General features: G+C 40.6%; 1 long non-coding RNA gene across 1 annotated transcript; it reads left to right on the top strand.

Moving 5' to 3' along the window:
- Positions 1-5,368: 5,368 nt before the first annotated feature.
- On the top strand, positions 5,369-23,642 carry LOC123330713. The gene is made up of 2 exons (XR_006546787.1): positions 5,369-5,777; positions 22,882-23,642. It is a non-coding gene; the product is annotated as an uncharacterized LOC123330713 (long non-coding RNA).
- The last annotated feature ends 834 nt before the right edge of the window (positions 23,643-24,476 follow it).

Below are 24,476 nucleotides of genomic sequence, written 5' to 3'. Positions count from 1 at the left end.
TTTTGAGTGGAAACACGAGTTCTACTTTCAAGGATGGAGAACCCCTGAAGCTGCTGTTGCTGGCTATCACTCCTGCGCTGTTGGATTCTGACCCTCCATCTCTCCATGTGGCTCAACCTGCTGCAGTGAAGTTTGTGGTAAGCAGGTCCATTCCTGGTTGGGGTGAATCTGGTCTGTGGATGATTCCACTCTCTCAAACAGAGTGCCTGTTGCTGGGTTTCCTAGGCTGGAGCTAGGATGATTCCATTCAATCATCCCCAGAGACCCTCTCCCCTGAGATCCTCTCCTCTGAGACCTAGCTACACAGAGGCTCTGAACCTGCCAAGTTGTACCCCACTCCTATCCTAGGCTGGGAAAAATAGATGATTTTTTTTTTTTTTTGAGATTACATTAAATTTGGGCTTCCCTGATGGCTCAGATGGTAAAAAATCTTCCTGGAATGTAGAAACCCTGGGGTCAATCCCTGGTTTGGGAGGATCCCCTGGGGAAGGGAATGGCAATCTACTTCAATATTCTTGCCTGGAGAATCCCATGGACAGAGAACCTGGTGGGCTACAGTCCATAGGGTTACAAAGAGTCAAACACAGCTGAGTGACTAACTAACACATTAAATTTATAAATGTATTTAATGAACATTTGTTTAATGCATTTAATATAATTTATAAAGATGATATATTCAAGATGACGGATCAAGAACATGGAATGAATGTCTATTTGTTCAAGTTTACTTGTGTGTCCTTTAGGAATCTTTATATATTCTTCTCATATAGGTTTTGAATATATTTTGCTTAGTTTATGCCTAAATATTTCATTTTATTGTACAATATTTTGCTACATAAATTGTGTTGTCTCCTCCATTTATTCTCTAACTGGTATTTGTTTGGATATATCTTTTTTTTTTTTTTTGGCAATTTAAAAACTCATATGTGTCCTGTTTCATCTGATCTTTTCTCCACCTGTTCAAATTCCACCAGTCTCTCAGGATGTATATTCAGTAAGACAGCCTCCATTAAAATGCTTATCCTACTCAAATGAAATATTTTCTTATTTATAACCCGTATTATGTTTGTAAGTTTTTTGGGGCACCTACCCTACTGTATCTTATATTTTAATTATTTATACATCTGTCTTAATTTCTTCTTTTTCCTCTTTTTAAAGATAGCTACTTATCTTTTACCTATTTTTCTGTCATGATAACTTCTTTCCTCACATGCAGTAGAGAATATTAATTAAGAAATTGAATTACTTGACAAAGAAAAGTTATGATGAACCAGAAATATAGTTTCTTGGGTAGATACTGAATTCATTTATTTATTCAACAAAAGGCAATTGAGCATCTGCTAGGGCCCAAGCACTGCTCTACTAGGCCACAAAAATCTAAAACCTATTTGGAAATATTTTTTCCCTTGAAAATAAAAATCCATTGACTTCAGTCTGGTCATAAATGAAAGAATAGGAAATATTTCTTTTTTTTTTTTTTTTTTTTTTTTTTTTAATTTTATTTTATTTTTAAACTTTACATAACTGTATTAGATTTGGAAATATTTCTTTAAAAAATTAAGACTATTTGGAAGAACAATTATGTTGCTCAATAATATTAAATTAGGAGCCTCATGGGAAACATGTGAGTTAGTGTGATGAGATCCAGGACAGAAGTTTTGTTTTTTCATCAATTTCCATTGTATATGGGAAATTGTTTATGTTGATAAAAAGTCCCTCAGAAGATTGAATTGAAGAAAGGTTAAGATACTCTCTAGCTCTGCGCTTGTGGTAAAGAAATTGCCTGCCAATGCAGGAGACATAAGAGTCATGGTGTTTGATTCTTGAGTCAGGAAGATCCCCTGGAGGAGGGGCATGGCAACCCACTCCGGTATTCTTGCCTGGAGAATCCCATGGACAGAGCAGCCTGAAGGGCTACAGTCCATAGGGTTGCAAAGAGTCGGATATGACTGAAGAGGCTTAGTACGCATGCACCTTATATAGCTCTGTAGCATTCTTTCTACCAATACATTATGCTTTACTTATGTCCAGTGAGTGATACTGGATGTGTATCAATTGTTTTTTAATTGTTTATTATTTCCATCTTTTATTGAAGTCTGCACTATCCCTTCAGTAATACAAGATTTACTCTGCTTATGGCAGTTCTCTATCCCCAAACCTTTAGTGTTCAATATTTTGTTCCCCATTTTCTCCTTTTGTTTACATCTTTATAATGATTAATTTCACTCATAAAGTTGTACTTTGCCAGAGATGTTGTCATTTCATATATAGGACTTCCCTGGTGGTCTAGTGGTTAAGACTACACATTCCTATCATAAAGAGTGCAAGTTTGATCCCTAGTTGGGGAACTAAGATCCCGCATGCTATGAGCTAAAAATAAAAAAAACCTTTATTTCAATGATGACGATTATTCAGAATTAGTTAACTTTATTGTTTTTATAATGAATTGGTATTGAAGTTGAAATAAGGATATTTATTGTAATAAAATGCCTTTTGATTTGCGAAGATCTTAGAAAATGCATTTACAGTATATAATATTGTAATTTCTTTCTACTCTTTTAGTAGCTAATTTATTCTCTTCAGGTGATTTACTAGTATGTGTATTTTACTAAGGTCATTGTTAGAAATAGAAAATTTGTTTACCTCTTTGGCAAATAAAAATATTAAAAAGCCTTAACAAAGCTATTAATATTTTCATCTAGATATTCAAGAAAATTAGAGATACCAAGGGAACATTTCATGCAAAGATGGGCTCAATAAAGGACATATATGGTATGGACCTAACAGAAGCAGAAGATATTAAGAAGAGGTGGCAAGAATACACAGAAGAATTGTACAAAAAAGATCTTCATGACCCAGATAATCACAATGGTGTGATCACTCAAACTCACCTAGAGCCAGACATCCTGGAATGTGAAGTCAAATGGGCCTTAGGAAGCATCACTACGAACAAAGCTAGTGGAGGTGATGGAATTCCAGTTGAGCTATTTCAAATCCTGAAAGATGATGCTGTAAAGTGCTGCACTCAATATGCCAGCAAATTTGGAATACTCAGCAGTGGCCACAGGACTGGAAAAGGTCAGTTTTCATTCCAACCCCAAAGAAAGGCAATGCTAAAAAATGCTCAAACTACCGCACAATTGCATTCCTCTCACATGCTAGTAAAGTAACGCACAAAATTCTTGAAGCCAGGCTACAGCAATACGTGAACTGTGAACTTCCATTTGTTCAAACTGGTTTTAGAAAAAGCAGAGGAACCAGAGATCAAATTGCCAACATCTGCTGGGTCATTGGAAAAGCAAGAGAGTTCCAGAAAAACATCTATTTCTGCTTTATTGACTATGCCAAAGCCTTTGACTGTGTGGATCACAATGAACTGTGGAAAATTCTGAAAGAGATGGGAATACCAGACCACCTGATCTGCCTCTTGAGAAATTTGTATGCAGGTCAGGAAGCAACAGTTAGAACTGGACATGGAACAACAGACTGGTTCCAAATAGGAAAAATAGTCCGTCAAGGCTATATATTGTCACCCTGCTCATTTAACTTATATGTAGAGTACATCATGGGAAATGCTGGGCTGGAGGAAGCACAAGCTGGAATCAAGATTGCCGGGAGAAATATCAATCACCTCAGATATGCAGATGACACCACCCTTATGGCAGAAAGTGAAGAAGAACTAAAGAGCCTCTTGATGAAAGTGAAAGAGGAAAAAGTTGGCTTAAAGCTCAACATTCAGAAAACTAAGATCATGGCATCCAGTCCCATCACTTCATGGCAATATAGATGGGGAAACAGTGGAAACAGTGGCTGACTTTGTTTTTGGGGGCTCAAATATCACTGCAGATGGTGATTGCAGCCATGAAATTAAAAGATGCTTACTCCTTGGAAGGAAAGTTATGACCAACCTAGATAGCATATTGAAAAGCAGAGACATTACTTTGCCAACAAAGGTCCATCTAGTCAAGGCTATGGTTTTTCCAGTGGTCATATATGGATGTGAGAGTTGGACTGTGAAGAAGGCTGAGTGCCAACGAATTGATGCTTTTGAACTGTGGTGTTGGAGAAGACTCTTGAGAGTCTCTTGGACTGCAAGGAGATCCAACCAGTCCATTCTGAAGGAGATCAGTCCTGGGTGTTCATTGGAAGGACTGATGTTGAAGCCGAAACTCCAATACTTTGGCCACCTGATGCGAAGAGTTGACTCATTTGAAAAGACCCTGATGTTGAGAAAAATTGAAGACAGGAGGAGAAGGGGACGACAGAGGATGAGATGGCTGGATGGCATCACCGACTCAATGGAAATGGGTTTGGGTAGACTCTGGCAGTTGGTGATGGACAGGGAGGCCTAGTGTGCTGCGGTTCATGAGGTCACAAAGAGTCAGACATGAATGAGTGACTGAACTGAACTGAAGGGCTCCAACTACATCCACTGGAAGCATTAATAAATCATCAAATTCAAGATTAGTATTTAAAGGAGAAGATACATGCTTCTCAAAGTGTGGTCCATGGATCAGAATATCTTGCTGTGTCTGATCAATGTGCATGTTCAGTCACTCAGTCATGTTAGACTTTTTACCCCACGGACCCCATGGACTGTAGCCCGCCACGCTCCTCTGTGGTTGGGATTTCTAGGCAAGAATACTGAAATGGGTTGCCGTTTCCTCTCTCCAGGGGATCTTCCTGACCCAGAGATTAAACCCACGTCTCCCACATCTCCTGCACTGCAGGTGCATTCTTTACTGCTGAGCCACCCGGGAAGCCCATCTTGCCATGATGGCAAGAAATATGCCTACAGGTGATTCTGTTGTACACAAAAAGACATCACTGAGCTACGGTGGGTCAGACTCAAACAGATGAGCATTGAGCATTGCTTTCTCCTGTGTTCCTGTTTCTGAGGACCTGCCTACCTTTCTACACCCTTTGATCTACCAGGGAAGCCCTTGCCTACCTTTCTTAGAAGCAGAAACTATTGGGATACAGGGACCTTAGGGATCATCAAGTCCAGGAACATTATCTTATAGGCAATACCATCAAGGTTGACAGAGCTCAATGACCTAGTCCAAGTTCATATGTTAGAGTGGAAGACAAATAGGTTCAAATGAGAGTAACTGGGGATTCCCAGGGCACAGTAAGAGTAGTAATTGAAACCAAAGGTAATCAGTAGTCAAATCCATTTCACCAAGGTTTACTAATCAAGAGACTTGCACGTCCTCCACGTGGCCTGGCGCCTAAACTAGATGTTTGCCTGAGTTGTTGTCCAGGAGTTTGGAATCAGCTGTGTCCAGTTCCAGCTCAGCTGGTTAGGACTGGCGAGGACCGCCTACCTGACCCCCAATTATTGGGCACGCCTGAGCTTCCTCCATAACCTTTTGACATCTGAGGGCCGAGAACTCCACCCTCAGATCTTGTTAAGCATCCACCAGTTTGCACGTGCGGAGGCCTGCACTTAGTCACGCCTGCGCAGAAGAGGAACATGTCCCTTTGCATAAACGCGTTTGCCCCAGGCTCTCCTACTCCCCATGCGTCAGGCCCTGAGTGTAATCGCTCAGTCGTGTCCCACTCTGTGACCCCAAGGCCTGTAGCCTCGCCAGCCTCCTCTGCTTCTTCCTCGTCCAGTGAATACCTGAAGAAGATTGCCTTTGGGAGGCGGATCTGAGGCTTGCTTTTCAGTTTCCTCTCCTGGCAGCCTTGTGAATAACCCCTCTTCCACTGCAAACCTAGGCACCTCAGCGTGTTTTTCTTGCTGCGTGTCGGGGCAAGACCAAGCTGATGAGGTAAGGCAGTTAATCTTGGTTCTGCCACCGAGTGGATCCGAGACCACCTATTTTCCATTATCTGTCCCACCTCTCTTGTCCACACTTCCTCAACAGATTTGAGCAACTAAGTGAATATTCTGTCGTGCTAGTGACCAATGATGTGTATTATGGGCTTGGGCTCTAATTATTTCTCCTTCCTGGTAATCTAGTAATGCAGTTACTTTGTCTCAGTGGTACAAGAGAGGTATGTTATGTAGACAATGGTGTGATAGTTGGACTCTGGAGACCTGAGTTTAAGTCTTGGTTGGCAAACGTGATTAAGCTGTTGCTACTGGTTTGTTTGCTATTTGTTAGTAGTAACTGAACATGCGACCTTGGCAGAGTCATGTTCTATATTTTCATTAAAAGAAAATTTTCCATTAAAAGAAAATTTCTGCTCCTGAATTTACTGGAAGTATTCTTCAAAAAAAATTAAGGTAATGCTTAGAAAAGTTAAAAATCACTTTATAATTGATGCTATTATTACCATTTATTGCTGAAAGTAATATAGTATTGCACCTGTTTTTAAGAATAAATCACTGATATCATGTTTTTTCCAAAAAGGATTTATGGTGCCTTCAAAGAGCATAATAAAACAGAAAGAGAAAAATATCAGGACCAAAGAGAAAGGGAGAATATAAAGGTTAGAGTGTAGCTCGGCTCATAGAAGAGGACATTACAGATATCCTAGGCATCATTCACATTAAGCTCTTTGATGTACCTTTAAACAGCTCTCACCTGGGGAGATGTGTGTCCTATAGCACTTTAAAAAATTGTTTTTTCGATGCTTAAATGAGGGCACTTGACTGGTATCAGGGAGAACTCTGCTGTGTACTCTGACTGGGGCAGGGGAGTGGGTGTCTCATGGCTTTGGTTTTTTCTCCATGTGCTTTTATGTTTCTAGGTAGAGGCAATAGTGTTAGATGACATTGTAATGAATGTACAACCCAAATCACATTTTCAGAAGTCTTTAAGATAAGTAATATACATGAGGAGTATCTGAAAAAATCTGCTAGGGGATGCACAGCTGGGGAGCAGGTAAACACAACTTTTGTGAACATTTAAATAAATTAGAGGTTAGTAAAAGGGAATGAGGGGTGGGGAAGGGGTTCATGCTGTGCTCATTTCTTCAAAAAGGACATTCTGTGACATCCTGTGACAGCCAATTAAAAATGGATGAAACTAATACCTGTCTTTAGCACAAGATAATTAGACTGAATCTCTAGGATATATAACCACAGCTCACTGAAGCTCAGCTTTCACTCTCCTAATGGAAAGAAATGAAAATAGTGTGAAGTATAGGCAGAAGCAAAGATAATACTTTGAGATTGAAATGGTAAGAGCCACTTTGAAAATGAAGTGAAAACTGATTGACTTCTAAGTGAAGAGAAAAAGAAGTGTTGTGGACTGAATGTTTGTGCCCACTCCCCCTGCCCCCAACTCACATGTTGAGATACTAATGCTCAAGGTGATGGAGGGAGGTGGGGTCTTTGGGAGGTGATTACGTCATGAGGGTGGAGCCCTCGTGAATGGGATTAGTGCCCTTATAAAAGACTCTAGAAAGAACTCGAACCCCTTCTGACACAGTGAACAAGACACCGAATCTGCTAATATCTTGACCTTGGACTTCCCAGACTCCAGAAGTGTGAGAAATACATTTCTGTTTAAAGCCAGTCAGTGTATGATATTTTGGCTAAGGAAGCCTGAAGGGACTAAGACAGAAAGGAATGAAAAATGAGAATAAAGACTCAGGATTTAGGATGGATTAAATGAAGAAAAGGGGTTCAGTGTCTTTAGTGGGGGTGCAGACAGACATGTACTGGGACTTCTCACTCTGCTTCCCACCTGGGTTTGACACTCATTAGATAAATACTTGGAGGGCTAGACTTTTGCGTTACTTCTGATCTATATGTGGAAAATGTCTCATGAGCCTTAGTGTGAGGTCAGTGCTCCTCTTGGTAATAAGACCAAATGATGGATTTGGATAACATCTGAAGATATTTACCATTAACAAAAGAGAAGGGAAAGTGGATTAAAAGAAGGTGGGGAGAAAAGGAAAACATGAGAGGAGGAGGAGAGCATTTCACTCCATATACCCTTATGCTTTAGGGAAAATGTTTCTCAAACTCCTAACATGTAATTGTTTATCAGCAGGAGCCGTAGAAGTTGCATTTCTAACAAATTTCCATATGGTATTGGCAGAGCTGATCTGGGGACAAATATCCACTGCTATCAGGGTTTAAATTTACTCTTGGGGAATAAGACTGTTACTATTTCTAGTGTGGACTCTAACTTCTTCTAGTTTGTTGACCACATTGGGAAAGAACTTTAGGAAAAAGGCTTTACAAGCCAAGAGTCTCCAAGAGGAATGGCGAGGGTTAGCCATTGTCATCCATGTATATAAAGGCTGAGCGTTCATTAGAAGGTCTAACTACCCTGCTCTGTGGCAGGACCATGTAGGGTAATATGAGACTGTGGATTGCTTAGTACAAGTGACTTCTCATGTGATGCCTAATAGCATGGTCAGGTCAGATCAGATCAGTCGCTCAGTCATGTCCGACTCTTTTCAACCCCATGAATTGCAGCACGCCAGGCCTCCCTGTCCATCACCAACTCCTGGAGTTCACCCAAACTCATGTGCATCGAGTCGGTAGTGCCATCCAGCCATCTCATCCTCTGTCGTCCCCTTCTCCTCCTGTCCACAATCCCTCCCAGCATCAGAATCTTTTCCAATGAGTCAACTCTTCGCATGAGGTGGCCAAAGTACAGGAGTTTCAGCTTTAGCGTCATTTCTTCCAAAGAAATCCCAGGGCTGATCTCCTTCAGAATGGACTGGTTGGATCTCCTTGCAGTCCAGGGGTCTCTCAAGAGTCTTCTCCAACACCACAGTTCAAAAGCATCAGTTCTTCGGTGCTCAGCCTCTTCACAGTCCAACCCTCACATCCATACATGACCACAGGAAAAACCATAGCCTTGACTAGATGGACCTTTGTTGGCAAAGTAATGTCTCTGCTTTAGGAAATAAAAAAATTATGACATGAGTTCTACAATGACTTTCCACATTCTTCTGTATAAAGCCTCAGTCTCCTGTCAAAATGATAAGCAGTCTTCTCTCTATCCTGGTAAAGCAATAGAATTAGTTGTGAATGCCTTCAGCTGTAAGAAATAGAAATCCTGACCAACAGAAGACTAATAAAAAGACCTTTATTTTTGTCTCATAATGACAAGTCTGAAAGTAGGTCCTGGCTGGGTTTGATTCAGTGGCTCAGTGATGTCAGTTACAGTCTGGACAATTCTCTAGGCTTTGTACCTTGTGGTAACACCTCCTTTCAGTGCAGGAGGTATAAAAGCGGTGGCATCAGTCATAGCTGAATCTTTTATTAAGAAAGAAAATCCTTTCTATTAATAGACCAGAAGACTGTCTTATACTTCACTGGCCAGAACATTGCAGGTGCAGTGTTTAGCTCCTTTAACTCTGTAGGGAGACAGGCCAAGAAAAATGAACTTGGTGAAGAGTGTTGGTCAACACATCGTGTCTGCTAGAGAAACGGACTCAGATCTCCTATTCACACTAAAATTCACTCATCAGAGACAAGTTTGTCGGTCAGCCTCCTGTTCATTCAAGCTCTTGTCCCATGAAGTGGCAGGTCATTCTTGCAGCCAGCCTTTGCTGAGAGGGTATCCAGAAGGGAGTTGGCAGTGCCCTGGAAAAACGTGGCAGATCATGTTTGCCCCCCCGCATGGCTCTGTGGCCTCCCAGGCAGCTGTGGAGCCACAATGTCAGGGCCTGCTAGGATTATCCAAGAGGCCATTGTTGCCTTAGGCCACTCTGCTCCTCTTGTAGCAAGTACTGATTTGTTTTCCTTCCTAATATAAGCTCATGTAATCCTGATCTGTTTTTGAACATTCTTTTTTCCTACGGAAGGACTAATTTGACATGTGAATAAACTTCACAAAATTCCCTTTAATTACTTTCAAATTAGTTTTGTCCATAGGAAGACACACGTGGTAATTCTGATTTTCTCCAGCAGCTGTTTGAAAGTGCTCATGGATGACTCCATCAGCCATTGGAAAACTCTGTCATTACAACCCTGGTCTTGGAGATGCCATGAGTTACACAAACAAGCATGGAACAAAGAGCCCAGTAGCTAGCTCTCCAGTGCTTCACCAATACCTCTGAGTGCCTCATAAACTGATTTCACAAGAACCAGGGCTCCATGGACAACACAAGTCTCTGCTAAAGAACAGGGCTAGATAGACAAGCACATGGTTTCATACTTAGTTATTAGAGGCTTAGCTTTCCTTCGAATCAGAGAATTGAATCCACACTAACTTATGTCTCTGCCACATGGAATTCTCACCATTTGACCTCTCTTTCTCAGAGGAGTGAGTCTGGGTATATTTAGAGAAGATTCCCCACTTTGGGGAGAATAGCAACTTTATACATTATAGTTCTGTGTTACCACAAGAGCCAGAACAATAGAAGAATTCTCCAATCGTAAATTCCTGTCTTCCCCTTGAATAGTTGCCTCTGGAAGCAATCTTGTTCAGAGAATATTTGTTTGGAACCTTTTCTATTACACTGATCTAAAGCATATGTGAGACTGTTTTTTTTTTAATATGCTTTCAAGGAGCTTATAAATGTAGGTAGGAAGGTAGGACATCCATTGTGAAGCCACATTGACAGTAAATGAATTGGGGGTGGAAGAGCAAGTCACAGCTCAGATGCTTCAGTCTCTTCAGGTTCTTACCGAGGTTTAGTAGATTTTCTTAAGTAGGCTTTTTCTACTTACTATGTGCCCTTAGAAAAATTTCCAGAGATTAAATTTTCAGCAGCTGTGAATGGTTTTTTATCACTGGTGAGACGGTTCATGGTGCTCATACCGCCATTCTAGAAGTTGATCTATTTACATAAACTGTTAATTCTAAGAGATCTTTCTAATTTCCATATTGACTAAGTAAGTTAGAGCATGATAAATCTCTTCAGTCGACCCCATGGACTATACCCTGCCAGGCTCTTCTGTCCATGGGATTCTCCAGGCACAAATACTGGAGTGGGTTGCCATTCCCTTCTCCAAAGTAAGTTAAAGCTAGATTAATTAAGTCATAGCATGTGGGTTAGTTATCTGAAAGTTGTTGAGAAAAACCAGCTTCCTGTGATCTTGTTTAAACCAAAAAAAGTTTAAGTTCCTCTACCAAATATAGTTTATGAAAACATTCAGTCTTAAGGTTATAAGCCAACAGTCATGTAACTGTTAAAAGAAATATTTCAATTTTTCCTCTTAGTATATAGATGTATATAGACAAAAGCAATCTTATGGTCATGAGAAAGAATAAGCATGATTTTCACTTAAATTCTGTGGCAATTAATATGCCAACACTGCAACATTCCCCTTTATTTCTCATTTTCAACAAAGGTAATTCATAATCTGCTTTCCATTCTCAAACTTATTTGAACAGATCTAAAGTTTTAGTTGCTATTGAAACATGAATTATGAATAAAAATGTGGAGTCTAATTTATTTCTGAACTGTTTTTGGAGCAGGTGAATGACATAAATGAAAGCAGCATATTTGACTCTAGTTCTTGGGGGCAATTTCATATCTGAAATTACTTTCTCTAAATGTAATGACACTGAATCTTCTCTACATCTCTGCTGCATGGGACTTACCAAAGAGAATTCAGTTGCAACCAATAGATGGCAATGCAGCAAGACCCATGCAGGGCTTGGATCACTTGGGATCCACATGGCAATGACTAGTCCCAGTAATCTGGCAGCTGTAATGTTATTAATATGTTATAACTCTGTGAAATAATGGAGGTTTGACTGATGCCCCCTATCAGGGGTGAGAAGAATGCACTCAACCTTGATTGTTTGGAGAGAGCTCACAGGGTTGGTGCCAGGTAAGATACAGCAAAATGCCAAGTTCTTGTCTTGTATCATATCTGTGCTCTGCAAGCTGATGTCCATTCCTTAACACTCCTGCTCCCATGAGAATCTTCCCATTCATCGTGCAGGCCGAACTTGAGAGAGCTAGACTTCAGAGCTTTTAGGCAACTTTTTCGTCAGGGCAGAAAGAGTGGGATCAGATTAATGGTTACAAATTAACAGCATAGTGTATCACGCTCACTCTCTGTGAACAGTCTCTAATGAAATGAAATTGGGGATTCCAAACATACAGTAATCCCTGGGTTAATATCTGGTAGCACCATTTCATTCTTGACAGTTGAGCCTGTGTAGTTTTCATAATTAATAAGACTGTTGGCTCTTCATACAGGAGGTGAAGAAATGTTAGATGATGACCGTTTCATTTCAGCCTTTATCCTTCTCAGCTTCACATTTAATTAGTATATTCAGAGTTTCAAAGGAAACCCACTCCCCTGCATTGTATGTATTAACCTCATTTGCCTGAACATCTGAGAACTGTTAATAGAACTGGGTGTTGAGGTTTACTTGTCTTTGCTGAGAAAAGCACCATCCCTGCCCCTTGGTGACCTCAATCCATATTTCAGTGGTTACTGCCTTTGTGAACAGTTCGTTGTAGTTTTCCATTACTGACATCACTGCTCTGCGCCTCTCTGATGTTGAGAAGACCATTAGCATTTCTGCATCTTTCTTTAAAGTCATAAACTGATAGGCTGGCATTTTCAGCTTTCAATTAAATGACAGGCTTGGGATAGCCAGGTCACTGGGTCTTAAAGTTTTGCAAGCTATACTTCACTTGCAGAGTGTATACTCTTCCCACCCAAGCACTTTCCAAGGGGTGAAGGTGGGGTGGGGCAATCTGTTACCCTTCTTTGTTCAAGAACATCAATCCCTGCCTTTGTCATCACTAAAGTTCTGTTTGCCACGTTGGCCAGGATTTGTATCAGGTGTGCCTGGAAATAGAATGACAGGACCTCTGTCTCCCTGGGAGACAGGCTGTCTACCCTACACTTTCATTAAGCTCTAACAGAGGACAGAATGCTATGTATTGGATATCACTATAATGGTTCTTACTGTCTTGGGAATTTAGAGGTTACTTTTCACCAGGAGGATGAAGGAAAGTTTTATAGAGTGACGTTTAACTTGTGTGATCACCTTGAATCATCAGTGGTATTTTGACGCTGACATACAGGAAAAAGAATCTTAGAGGGGCAGCAATAGCTGGCTAAGTTGTGAAAAAACCCACCTGCCAAGCAGGAGATGTGGGTTTGATCCCTGAGTCAGGAAGATCAATCCACTGGAGAAGGAAATGGCAACCCACTCCAGTATTCTTGCCTGGAAATTCCCATGGACAGAACAGCCTGGTGGGCTACAGTCCATGGGGTTGCAAAGGAGTTGGACGTGACTTAGTGACTAAACAATAGTCACAAAAACAAGGGATGGAGAAAGTGTGGTGTTGGAGAGTAAAAATGACCTGTTATATTTAGTTAAGGTGGATTGAGTTTGGCCTGCTAAGGAGTTGGTATTTAATTATGAGAAATAATTAGAGGATTTGCGGGAGAGAATGTGGTGAGTCCCTGGGGATTTCTAACACCTTACAACTTTAGTTTCTCAGGCCATAGCTTCTGAACCATTTTAGAGTTTAATTCCTTCTTTGAATTGCAAATTCAGATTTCAACACTGTGTATATTACTTGAAGGAATTGTGGAGGATGAAAAAACATCCTTGGGCTTTGGTTCTGTCAGCCCTATCTTGACCATCACAATCCGATGCTCTGATTGTCCTGGGTTATGTTAATTGACACAGACAATCAGATGCTCTGATTGTTCTGGGTTATGTTAACTGACACAGTTAGTGAGTCCAGTGCAAGACTGGTAGTGGATTGCAGCACATGCGTGTGTGCACGCACGCACTCACACTCAACACACGTATTCTTTAGTTTTGCTTCTTTAGTCACTACCTTTATCTTTCATAATTTAAACTTTTTTCTTTGTTTATTTTGCCTGATACTGCCTCACCAACTTTGTTACTACTTATCTTTTGCTACTGTTTAACTTTGAGTTTTTCTGTATACTCATATTTTAGATAGACATATACAGATATACGTGCTATATTTTTAATACTCATTTTTATAACTTTTGTCTTTTAACTGCAGAATTTAGCCTATTGACATTTAATGATTGACATACTTGGATTAAATAATTTGTACTGTTGTACAATTCTGTTTTTCTGTACTTTAATATATTTTTATTAAATATAATTATATTTAATATTTAAAATATGTACAATGTAAAGTATTAAATATGTAAATATAACATTTATATATAATATGTGAAATAAATATACATATTTTCCTTTTATATATAGCTATATATTTATCAGATCAGATCAGTCGCTCAGTCGTGTCCGACTCTTTGTGACCCCATGAATCGCAGCACGCCAGGCCTCCCTGTCCATCACCAACTCCCGGAGTTCACTCAGACTCACGTCCATCGAGTCAGTGATGCCATCCAGCCATCTCATCCTCTGTCGTCCCCTTCTCCTCCTGCCCCCAATCCCTCCCAGCATCAGAGTCTTTTCCAATGAGTCAACTCTTTGCATGAGGTGGCCAAAGTACTGGAGTTTCAGCTTTAGCATCATTCCTTCCAAAGAAATCCCAGGGCTGATCTCCTTTAGAATGGACTGGTTGGATTTCCTTGCAGTCCAAGGAACTCTCAAGAGTCTTCTCCAACACCACAGTTCAAAAGCATCAATTCTTCGGCGCTCAGCCTTCTTCACAGTCCAACTCTTACAACCATTCCCCCTAAATATGTTTCCTGGGGTATGTTCTCTTTCATTCCTTTTTTGGGGGGATTGATTATGTCTTTTATAAGCTTTCTTTCTTCACTAGTTTAGAATTAATAAGACCTGTTTCTTTTTATTTTACTAATTTCCATGCAAATTTCAACATGAATTCCTAATTTATAAAATTCCATTAATTAGCACCTTTTTTTTCTGCTCTAGGACAATACAAAATCTATAAAACACTGTAACTCAGTTTATCCCATCATTTATATGCTACTTTATTATATATTCTATTTTAAAAGAATCCTAAAAGGCTTTGTGATAATAATTAGTGCTTTATACAATGTTCATCTAGATTTGCCTCCATATTTAGCACTGTATTTGTTATTTGTTATTTCTTGAATCTTATACATTTTTATTTGGGATAATTTTCCATGTGTCTGAAGTAGAAATCCTTTAGAATTTAGTGCAGGTTTGCAGAAGCAAATTGTTTTTATTCATCTTGAAATGTAATTTTGCTTTCAATATTTAAGGGTTTTATCACTGGTTAAAGAATTCTAGATATGTAGTTTTTTTGCTTTTTTTTTTCCCTAGCACATTGAATGTATTTGGTTTCTAGCTTTTTGTTGTTGCTGTGAAACAAAGTGATCTATTTTATTTTGTTAGCTGATTTAAGATCTCCTGATCATTGGTGTCCTAAAGTTTTTCACAATGATGTATCAAATTCTGTAGATTTGTATGTAATATAATTAATATATACAAATATTTATATCTTTTTTTCCTTTAGCGTGTTTCATATTTGTTGGACTTTCTGGATCTAATGTTTGGAGGCTTGAAAAAATTCTAGAAAATGCTCATTATCTCTTTAAAAACTTTTAATTCTTCCTATTTTATTTTTCTGGAACTTCAATTAGTTGCATGTTATATTTTTTCAATCTTTTTTTCCATTTCCTTAATCTCTTTTTATGAATAATGTTCACATCTCTATCTTTCATGCTGTGTTATGAATAGTTTGTTTGGAATTATCTTTTAGTTCATTATTTCTCTCTGGCAGTATCTAGAAGGCTGACACTATCCACTGAGTGTCAAAATTTACAGTTTCATCTCTAGAAATTTTGTTCTTTTCATATACGTATTTTCCCATTTATTATGATTCCCTGGCTCATTTTCAACTTCCCATTTATTTCTGTAGACTTCCCAGGTGGCGCTAGTGGTAAAGAACCTGCCTGCCAATGCAAGAAATGTTGAGAGAGGTGGATTTGATCCCTGGGTGGGGAAGATCCCTTGGAGGAGGAAATGGCTACCCACTCCAGTATTCTTGCCTGGAGAATCCCATGGACAGCAGGTGGGCTACAGTTCTTAGGTCTGCACAGAGTTGGACATGACTGAAGCAACTTAGTACCCACGTATTGTAATCAGTTCAGTCGCTCAATCATGTCCAACTCTTTGCGACCCAATGGACTGCAGCATGCCAGGCTTCCCTGTCGATCACCAACTCCTGGAGCTTGCTCAATCTCATGTCCATTGAGTCGGTGATGCCAACCAACCTTCTCATCCTCTGTTGTCCTCTTCTCCTGCCTTCAATCTTTCCCAGCATCAGGGTCTTTTCTAGTGAGTCAGTTCTTTGCATCAGGTGGCCAAAATATTGGAATTTCAGCTTCAGCATCAGTCCCTGAAATGAATATTCAGGACTGATTTCCTACAGGATGGACTGGTTGGATCTCCTTGCAGTCCAAGAGACTCCCAACAGTTGTCTCCAACACCACAGTTATAAAGCATCAATTCTTTAGTGCTCAGCTTTCTTTATGGTCCCCACTCTCACATTCATACATGACTGCTGGAAAAACCATAGCTTTGACTAGATGGACCTTTGTTCGCAAAGTAATGTCTCTGCTTAATATGCTGTCTAAGTTGGTAATAACTTTTCTTTCAAGGAGAAAGCATCTTTTAATTTCATGGCTGCAACCACCACCTGCAGTGATTTTGGAGCCCCTCAAAATAAAGTCTCTCACTGTTTCCATTGTTTTCCCATCTATTTGCCATGAAGTGACGAGACCAGATGCCATGATCTTTGTTTTTTGAATGTTGAACTTTAAGCCAGCTTTTTCACTCTCCTTTTTCAGTTTCATCAAGAGGCTTTTCAGTTCCTCTTTGTTTCCTGCCATAAAGGTGGTGTCATCTGTGTATCTGAGGTTATTGATATTTTTTCCTGGCAATCTTGATTCCAGCTTGTGCTTCATCCAGCCCAGCATTTTGGATGACGTTCTCTGCATATAAGTTAAATAAGCAGGGTGACAATATACAGCCTTGATGTACTCTTTTCCTAATTTTGAACCAGTCTGTTGTTCCATGTCTGGTTCTAACTGTGGCTTCTTGACCTGCATACAGATTTCTCAAAAGGTAGGTCAGGTGGTCTGATATTCCCATCTCTTGAAGAATATTCCACAGTTTGTTGTTATCCACACAGTCAAAGGCTTTAGCATAGTCAGTGAAGCAGAAGTAAATGTTTCTAGAATTCTCTTGCTTTTTTTACAATCCAATAGATGTTGGCAATTTGATCTCTGGTTCTTCTTCCTTTTCTAAATCCAGTTTAAACATCTGGAAGTTCTCGGTTTATGTACTGTTGAAGTCTAGCTTGGAGAATTTTGATCATTACTTCACTAGAGTGTGATATGAGTGCAACTGTGCGGTAGTTTGAACATTCTTCGGCATTACCTTTCTTTGGGATTGAAATGAAAACTGACCTTTTCCAGTCCTGTGACCACTGCTGAGTTTTCTAATTTTATTATAACAGTTACTACATATTCTGTGTAGAATAGTAGTGTTCTGATAATTTTAAAAAGCCTCAAATTCCTTCTATCAGGGTTTCCCTGATAGTTCAGTTGGTAAAGAATCCACCTGCAATGCAGGAGACCCTGGTTCAATTCCTGCATTAGGAAGATCTGCTGGAGAAGGGATAGGCTACCCTCTCTAGTATTCTTGGGCTTCCCTTGTGGCTCAGCTGGTAAAGAATCCACCTGCAACGTGGGAGACCTGGGTTCGATCCCTGGGCTGGGAATATCCCCTGGAGAAGGGGAAGCCTACTCACTCCAGTATTCTGGCCTGGATAATTCCATGGGGAATTGGAATATAGTCCATGGGGTTGCAAAGCATCTGATATGACTGAATGACTTTCACTTTCACTTCACTTTCAAATTCCTTCAAGTCTAAACCTAACATTTGTTGTATTTAAAATTTTGCCTACAGTGTAGTTTCCCTGTTTGTGTTGTGATTTTTGGCTAGAGCTGTTAACATTAATTTTATCTAAGGGAATATTTTTGAGGTCTCCAACGACAGTCTGTGCTTGCAACTGCTAGTTCCATTGCTGGTGGTGGATTAGTCACTAACTAGTGTCTGATTCTTGTGACCCCATGGACTGTAGCCTGCCCAGGTCCTCATGGGATTTCCCAGGCAAGAATACTGGAGGGTTTTCCATTTTCTTATGCAGTGAATCTTCCCGACCCAGGGTTTGAACCTGCATTGTAGGCAGATTCTTTATCACTGAGCTACCAGGGAATGTACTACTAATTCCTTTAGGTGATAGCCAATGCAGAATCACTGTGAAATTTCAATTGAGTTTTGTTGCATGGTTTGGTTTGCTTGCTACCTTCTATGAAATCTGGATTGTGGTTATAAGTTCTCAGGGAAACTTTCTTCCTGTTTTCAGTGCCCAGTTTGAGACTATTATATTTTTAGCCTAAAGGTATCTTTTTTACCCTTACATTGGGGGTAAAACCCATTAGAATTTCAGTTTTATGGAGGAGAATCTTTTATAAGATTCCTCACCCTATGCTTGCTTTGCCTTATTTCCTAAAACTTACTCAGACTCCAAAGCAGAAGAAGAAGGTCTTCAGGTTCAGCAGAAACCCTTTTGCAAAGCTGACTTAGGCCCTCACTTATCTCTTCACTTTCTCACTTTATTTTAGCCTTCTGCTTGTTCCTTTTTGTGTCGCTATTCCTTATTTTTATTAATAAAAGAAAATATGTGTGTTCTATCTGAAAACTGGCCGCATATATCTGACACTAAATGAAACCAAACCTGTAGTTACTTTGAACTTAATTTCTAATTTGTAGATAATTTTGCCTTCATAGGTTTTCTTTTCATAAAACACTGAAATCAAGCTTTTGACTTTTTTCCATTCACTTTGAAAATCACTCCAAAAATCAGTGCAGTACTTCTTTTGTCTTCCTGATGCATGGCTTTGAAAATTCCTTCTAAATAGTCCCTGAGAATCATCAGATTCATTCATAAAATTATCTAAGAAAATTGTTAATAGGTATAGGAAGAATAGCTCAGTTAGTAAAGAATCTGCCTGCAGTGCAGGAGACCTGAGTTCGATTTCTGGATTGGGAAGATCTCCCTGGAGAAGGAAATGGCAACCCACTCCAGTATTCTTGCCTGGAGAATCCTATGGACAGAGGAGCCTGGCAGGCTACACAGTCCATGGGGTCGCGAGAATTGGACATAACTTAGTGAACTAAACCACCATAGGAAGAATAAGGAATGATTTGCTGTGCTGTGCTTAGTCGCTCAGTCGTGTCTGACTCTCTGCAACCCCGTGGGCTGTAGCCTGTGAGGCTCCTCTGTCCATGGGAGTTCTCCAGGCAAGAACACTGGAGTGGATTGGCATGCCCATTGCAGAGGATCTTTCCAGCGCAGAGATTGAATCCGGCTCTCCCAATTGCAGGCAGATTCTTTACCATCTGAGCCACCAGGGAAGCCAAAGAATGATGTAAAAGTCATTAAAAATACTTTTGTGGAATTACTCCTAATAAGTTCTTTCAGTACCTAATCTTGGAAGGTAACTGTAGCTTAAATAATCAGTGAGGTTGGAAGTTAATTTTCTTCAAGTGACCTTTACATAGACATGTCTTAGAAATGCTGTCTACACTATAAGTTATTGCTCCTGTCATCCATGCTGTTGGAAGAAGCAGAAAATAAATGGAAAATTTTAGATGTACTCTGAGAAAATCAAGTGATCCTAAGGAAAAATTGTTATTTAGGAAGAAGTATCTCTTACCACACCTGCTGCCACCCAATATTTTGTTTGAGAACCTATTTTTACCCCCACTTCTACCTATTTAACTTTTCCTTTATGAACATTTTTTCCTTTGTCTTTGAGCAAGGGCAAACTTTCAGTTTGCTTTATGAATCATTCAAATTACATGTTTGAGATGATATTTTCATTGACACTTGAACAAAAGCAGTTCCCTCTGTGTTTCCATCACAGGAAGTGGCAATTATGTAAGTAATCTTCCATTTCCCACCTTTGCATTAGTGACATTAGTAACTGAGGATTACATTGGTAGGAGGGCAGCCCTGGTTTTACTAATGCCATTAATTTCTTAGAGATGAGTGACAGCAAGATACAGCCACGCTGGAATCAATGCCAAGTAAATACACAATTCGTGGATTTTTGGGGAACAGGTGGAATGAAGAGAGATTCTGCTTTTGGTGCTATCTTTGTACTGCAGGCTGGTTGGTATGTAGTTAGGAATGTGCACAGATTTAATAAATTTTGAGGACAGAGGTTTAATAGAGGTTCAAGTTTAAATAGAAAGCCATCGTTACAAAAACCTGATATATAGTTTAAAACATTCAACTCCCTAAATATGAATATTAAAAAGATGCAGAATTTGGTAACTTAATGTTTTAGCTCAGTGTTATGGTTCCATGCGACACATGGACTGCATTTATTCTTTTCAGATATGACCAGGAGAGCCGGAATGTCCCCTTCGGCCTGGCTAAACTTCAGAGAGACTTCATCCTGACTCCTGGTCCTCTTCTTCATTTCCTTAGTACATTCACCTTAGAAAACTTGGAATTGTAAATTCTTTCTCTGTCCCTTTGAAGTATAACTTAAAAAAAAATAACCCACTTCTTGCCAGTTTTACAACCCAGGACAGGTTGATATTAATATATTCAAATCATCTAAGATGTAGGCTTCCATGGTCTCATAAATTGATCTCAACCCATGTTGATAACTTTGTTTTCTATATATTTTCTATGCTATGCTATGCTGACTCTGTGCGACCCCATAGATGGCAGCCCACCAGGCTCCCCCGTCCCTGGGATTCTCCAGGCAAGAACACTGGAGTGGGTTGCCATTGCCTTCTCCAATGCAGGAAAGTGAAAAGCGAAAGGGAAGTCGCTCAGTCGTGTCCGACTCTTTCCGACCCCATGGACTGCAGCCTACCAGGCTCCTCCGTCCATGGTATTTTCCAGGCAAGAGTACTGGAGTGGGGTGCCATTGTCTTCTCCGATATATCTTCTAGATTTTCTAAATAGAGAGCTCTCTACTCTTGGGGAGAGGCTTTGCCTACATACTTAGAACATTTTTCCTCCATTTGAACCTCCTTTTCCCTATAGCTAGCTGTCTACCAAAATTCCATCTGTGCTTAGGACTCAGATGTGTGCTACAATCACCTTTCTAAACAGACACAGAGGAAGTGATTTTTTTTTCAGTCCTTTGTGCCTATTGTAATTTAATTTGTATTGTGTTTATTTTGGTACATACATGCTCTCTATCTTATGAAATCTTGGAAGGTGAGTTTGTGCCTAATGTATTTGTATCTTTCAGATGATCTAATATAGATCTTACACATAATAGAAAATATTTCTGAAAATGTGTTTGATGAGTGAAACAAATACATGAGCCAATGCAAAGTGGTGCCCTGGCCTCTCCCCCGCTTCAAAGTTGCATCTTAAGTGGTGCCTTTAAACTGGAACCCCCGAGGCCTCTCTTCCATTTCCTGTGAATTCTCAGGGAAATCGGGACTGTCAGTTCTCATTCCTGCTAACCAAAGTTATGGACACAGTCAGTGGAATCTCGTTCCTAGATCCGGAAGCCATGAATAAAGGTAGAGGATAGCAGAAGTGCCTGGGATGAAAATAAATGATTTGGGGACCCTACCCTGTGTTGGTCTATCTCAGATCAAACTCCTGTCTGACTCAAACAAGAAGTCAGTGCTATGTCTTATGTGAGGTAGCAAATCTGAAATCCCCAGTTCCTTCCACACATGTTCCTCCAACAACGACATTAAAGAAATGAGGGTGTCTGTTTTCTAGAGTTACAGGCCTTGAAATGTGGTGTAGGAAAAAATCGGTCTCCGAGAGATCTCGGCTAAAGTTTGTGGATGACTGGTGTGTCAAGGTGAGGCACAAGCTCATAGTTGCCTACCCTATGCCCATCCTCCCTTCTTCCTTGTTACAGAAGCCCACTCTCATTCAGTATGGCAGTGTACTAGGTAAATACTTGGTATACCAAGCTCCCGTGCTGGAAAGTGCAGTTCTGGCCAATGAAAAGAAAGTGGAAGGGACTTCCCTGGTGGTCCAGTGGTTAAGACTCCGCACTCCCAATGCAGCGGGTATGGGGTTCCATCCCTGGTCAGGAAACTAAGGGTCCTACATATTGTGGCAAAAAAAAGAAATTAAAAACGACAAGTAAGTGGAAGCCCACTGGAAGGTTTCCAGGAAAATTTTTCTCCTTCAAGTAACAAGAATCAGAAAAGCGGCACATGCCTTCAGCCCTTTCTCCTTTCCCCTCCTTCCTGTTTGGACCTTAGGTAATACTGTAATCCCTTGAAGTATAACACTGTTTTGGAAGCATGCAGGAGAAAGCCATGTGCTAAGAATGGTAGAGTGAGAAGACTGAAGGATTCTAGGACCTCGGTGGTATCTTGGTATAGTTGCATTAGTGCTAAGCTGCCATTTTTGAATTTTTTTTAATATGTGGAAAAATGAACTCAATTTGCTAATGCTAGTGTCCTTGGGTTCCTGTTACATGTAGAAAACTCACACCTGACAAATATATTGGATATGCCTAAAAAACATGTGGCTGATCTAACCTCCTGGATGGATCTGGCTCCTGGATGTCTCCTGGCATCTTCCATAGTTTCTCAGTTCACTTCTCAGTGAGTTAAATTCAGAGGATCCAACAGATAATGTCAAGGAAACACTGATGGATATTAGGACGGTAAAGCAAAAGAAGCAAGAATCCCTGAACCACACAGAAAAAGTCATCTGCCAAATATCTGATCTTGAACCAGCAATGTACTTTTGTGTTTAAACCACCAATATTTGAGGGTCATTTGTTAGAATACCTAGTATTAACACTCCAGCTAAAATTCCACCCATCAGGAGAAAGTGTGAGATATTTCCTATATCAATTAGAGCATGTTTGGTTACAAACAACAGGAAACTCCAAATGTAATTCACTGAAGCAAGGATATTTAGTGTCTCACAAACCAAGGACAGGACCAGACCATCATTGGCTAATTTAATGGATAAATTATATTGACTCCATATTCCATCTTTCTGTTCTGCTATCCTCAGGCTTTTTGGATTTGTCCTTGGACTTTTCTCCCCCTATAATTGTAAGAAGACTGCAATCGTTCCAAGGGTCCTAGCCAGATATGACCACATCTCCAAGAGACCATCTTTTCTCAGTGTGGCTCCCTAAGAGTGAAGGAATCTTCCAGGAAGCTGAGAGAAGACATCCCGTGTTTCATAGGACACACGTGAAGCACGTGCCCATGACTAAGCCAGTTGCTGGCAAGACCACCAGGACTTCCATGATTGGTTGCTCAGGTGGTTCAGACAGTAAAGAATCTGCCTCCAATGCAGGAGACCTGGGCTCTATCCCTGGGCTGGGAAGATTCCTGGAGGAGGAAATGGCAACCTACTCTAGTATTCTTGCCTGGGAAAACCCATGGACAGAGAAGCTTGGGGGACTATAGCCCACGGGTTCGCAAATAGTCGGACAGGACTGAACAACTAACTCTATCAGGGTTTGTTGTCCCTGGGGCTCCTGGTGGTTCTGCTGCTGCTGCTAAGTCGCTTCAGTCGTGTCCGACTCTGTGCGACCCCATAGACTAGCCTTCAGTAAAGCATAAGGATGCCTAGAGGAGGGAAGATCTCTTGCGTAAAATGGGAATTCCATCAGGAAAGTCAAAGAGGTTGGGAGTGGACATGGGTAGATGTCCTGCACTACCTGCTACCTCCTCACAAACCACTGACAATAATACTATCGCTGGAAAAGATTCCAGATCTCAAGTACAAAACAGGGACTAATAAAGGAGTATGTTTCTGGCCCATCTCTGGGGTGATATTCTGCTTCTTAAAAAGAGTGGGGACTTAAAGAGTGAGTACTCAGACCTGCCGAGTCTCCCCTGTGTCTGCCTCACGGACGGTCTCCCACCCCTCCTTGTCTTTGATGGCCGCTGCTCCCTGCTCCTGAGCTGCAGTGCCTGGGAGTTGTGGCCTCTGTCCTCCTAGCAGCCCCAATCTTCTCAAAGCCTCAGGCACCTGCGTCTTGTGGGCTTTCTGAGCTTGCTCCCTTCTCCCCTAGCTGTAGACAGCTGCCTCCAGTCATAAAGCCCTGACTGCCTCCGAGGGATTTCCCTCAGTCCTTCTACAATTCCTTCTTTCCTTCCTTGCCTTGGGGACAGCTTGGACCAAGAGGCAGGATGGGAACAAGGGAGGGGCTCCCACTATGAATTGTGGATACTCCTATTTGTGATCAGGTTCTTTGAGAATTAAGTTACAAAATCCTGGCTCGTCAGTGCTACTCAAACAAAATAGAGGAAGGAGAAAGGTAAACACACACACACACACACACACACACACACACACACACACACACACACACACACACATGTATGGTGGTGGTGGTTTAGTTGCTAAGTTGTGTCCAAATCTTGTGACCCCATGGACTGCCAGGCTCCTCTGTCCATGGGATTCTTCAGGCAAGAATACTAGAGTGGGTTGCCATTTCCTTCTCCAGGGGATCTTCCTGACCCAGGAATCGAACCTGGCTCTCCTGCATTGTAGGCAGATGATTTACCAACGGATCTATGAGGGAAGCCCGTATATGAATATGTGTGTATATATGTATATACACACATGCATGTGTATCATGCAGATAAGCA

The sequence above is a fragment of the Bubalus bubalis genome, chromosome 20 (assembly GCF_019923935.1).
Source record: "Bubalus bubalis isolate 160015118507 breed Murrah chromosome 20, NDDB_SH_1, whole genome shotgun sequence".
Classification (NCBI taxonomy): domain Eukaryota; kingdom Metazoa; phylum Chordata; class Mammalia; order Artiodactyla; family Bovidae; genus Bubalus; species Bubalus bubalis.
Note: the sequence above shows the minus strand (reverse complement) of the source record. Positions and strands in the feature narration are given on the sequence as shown.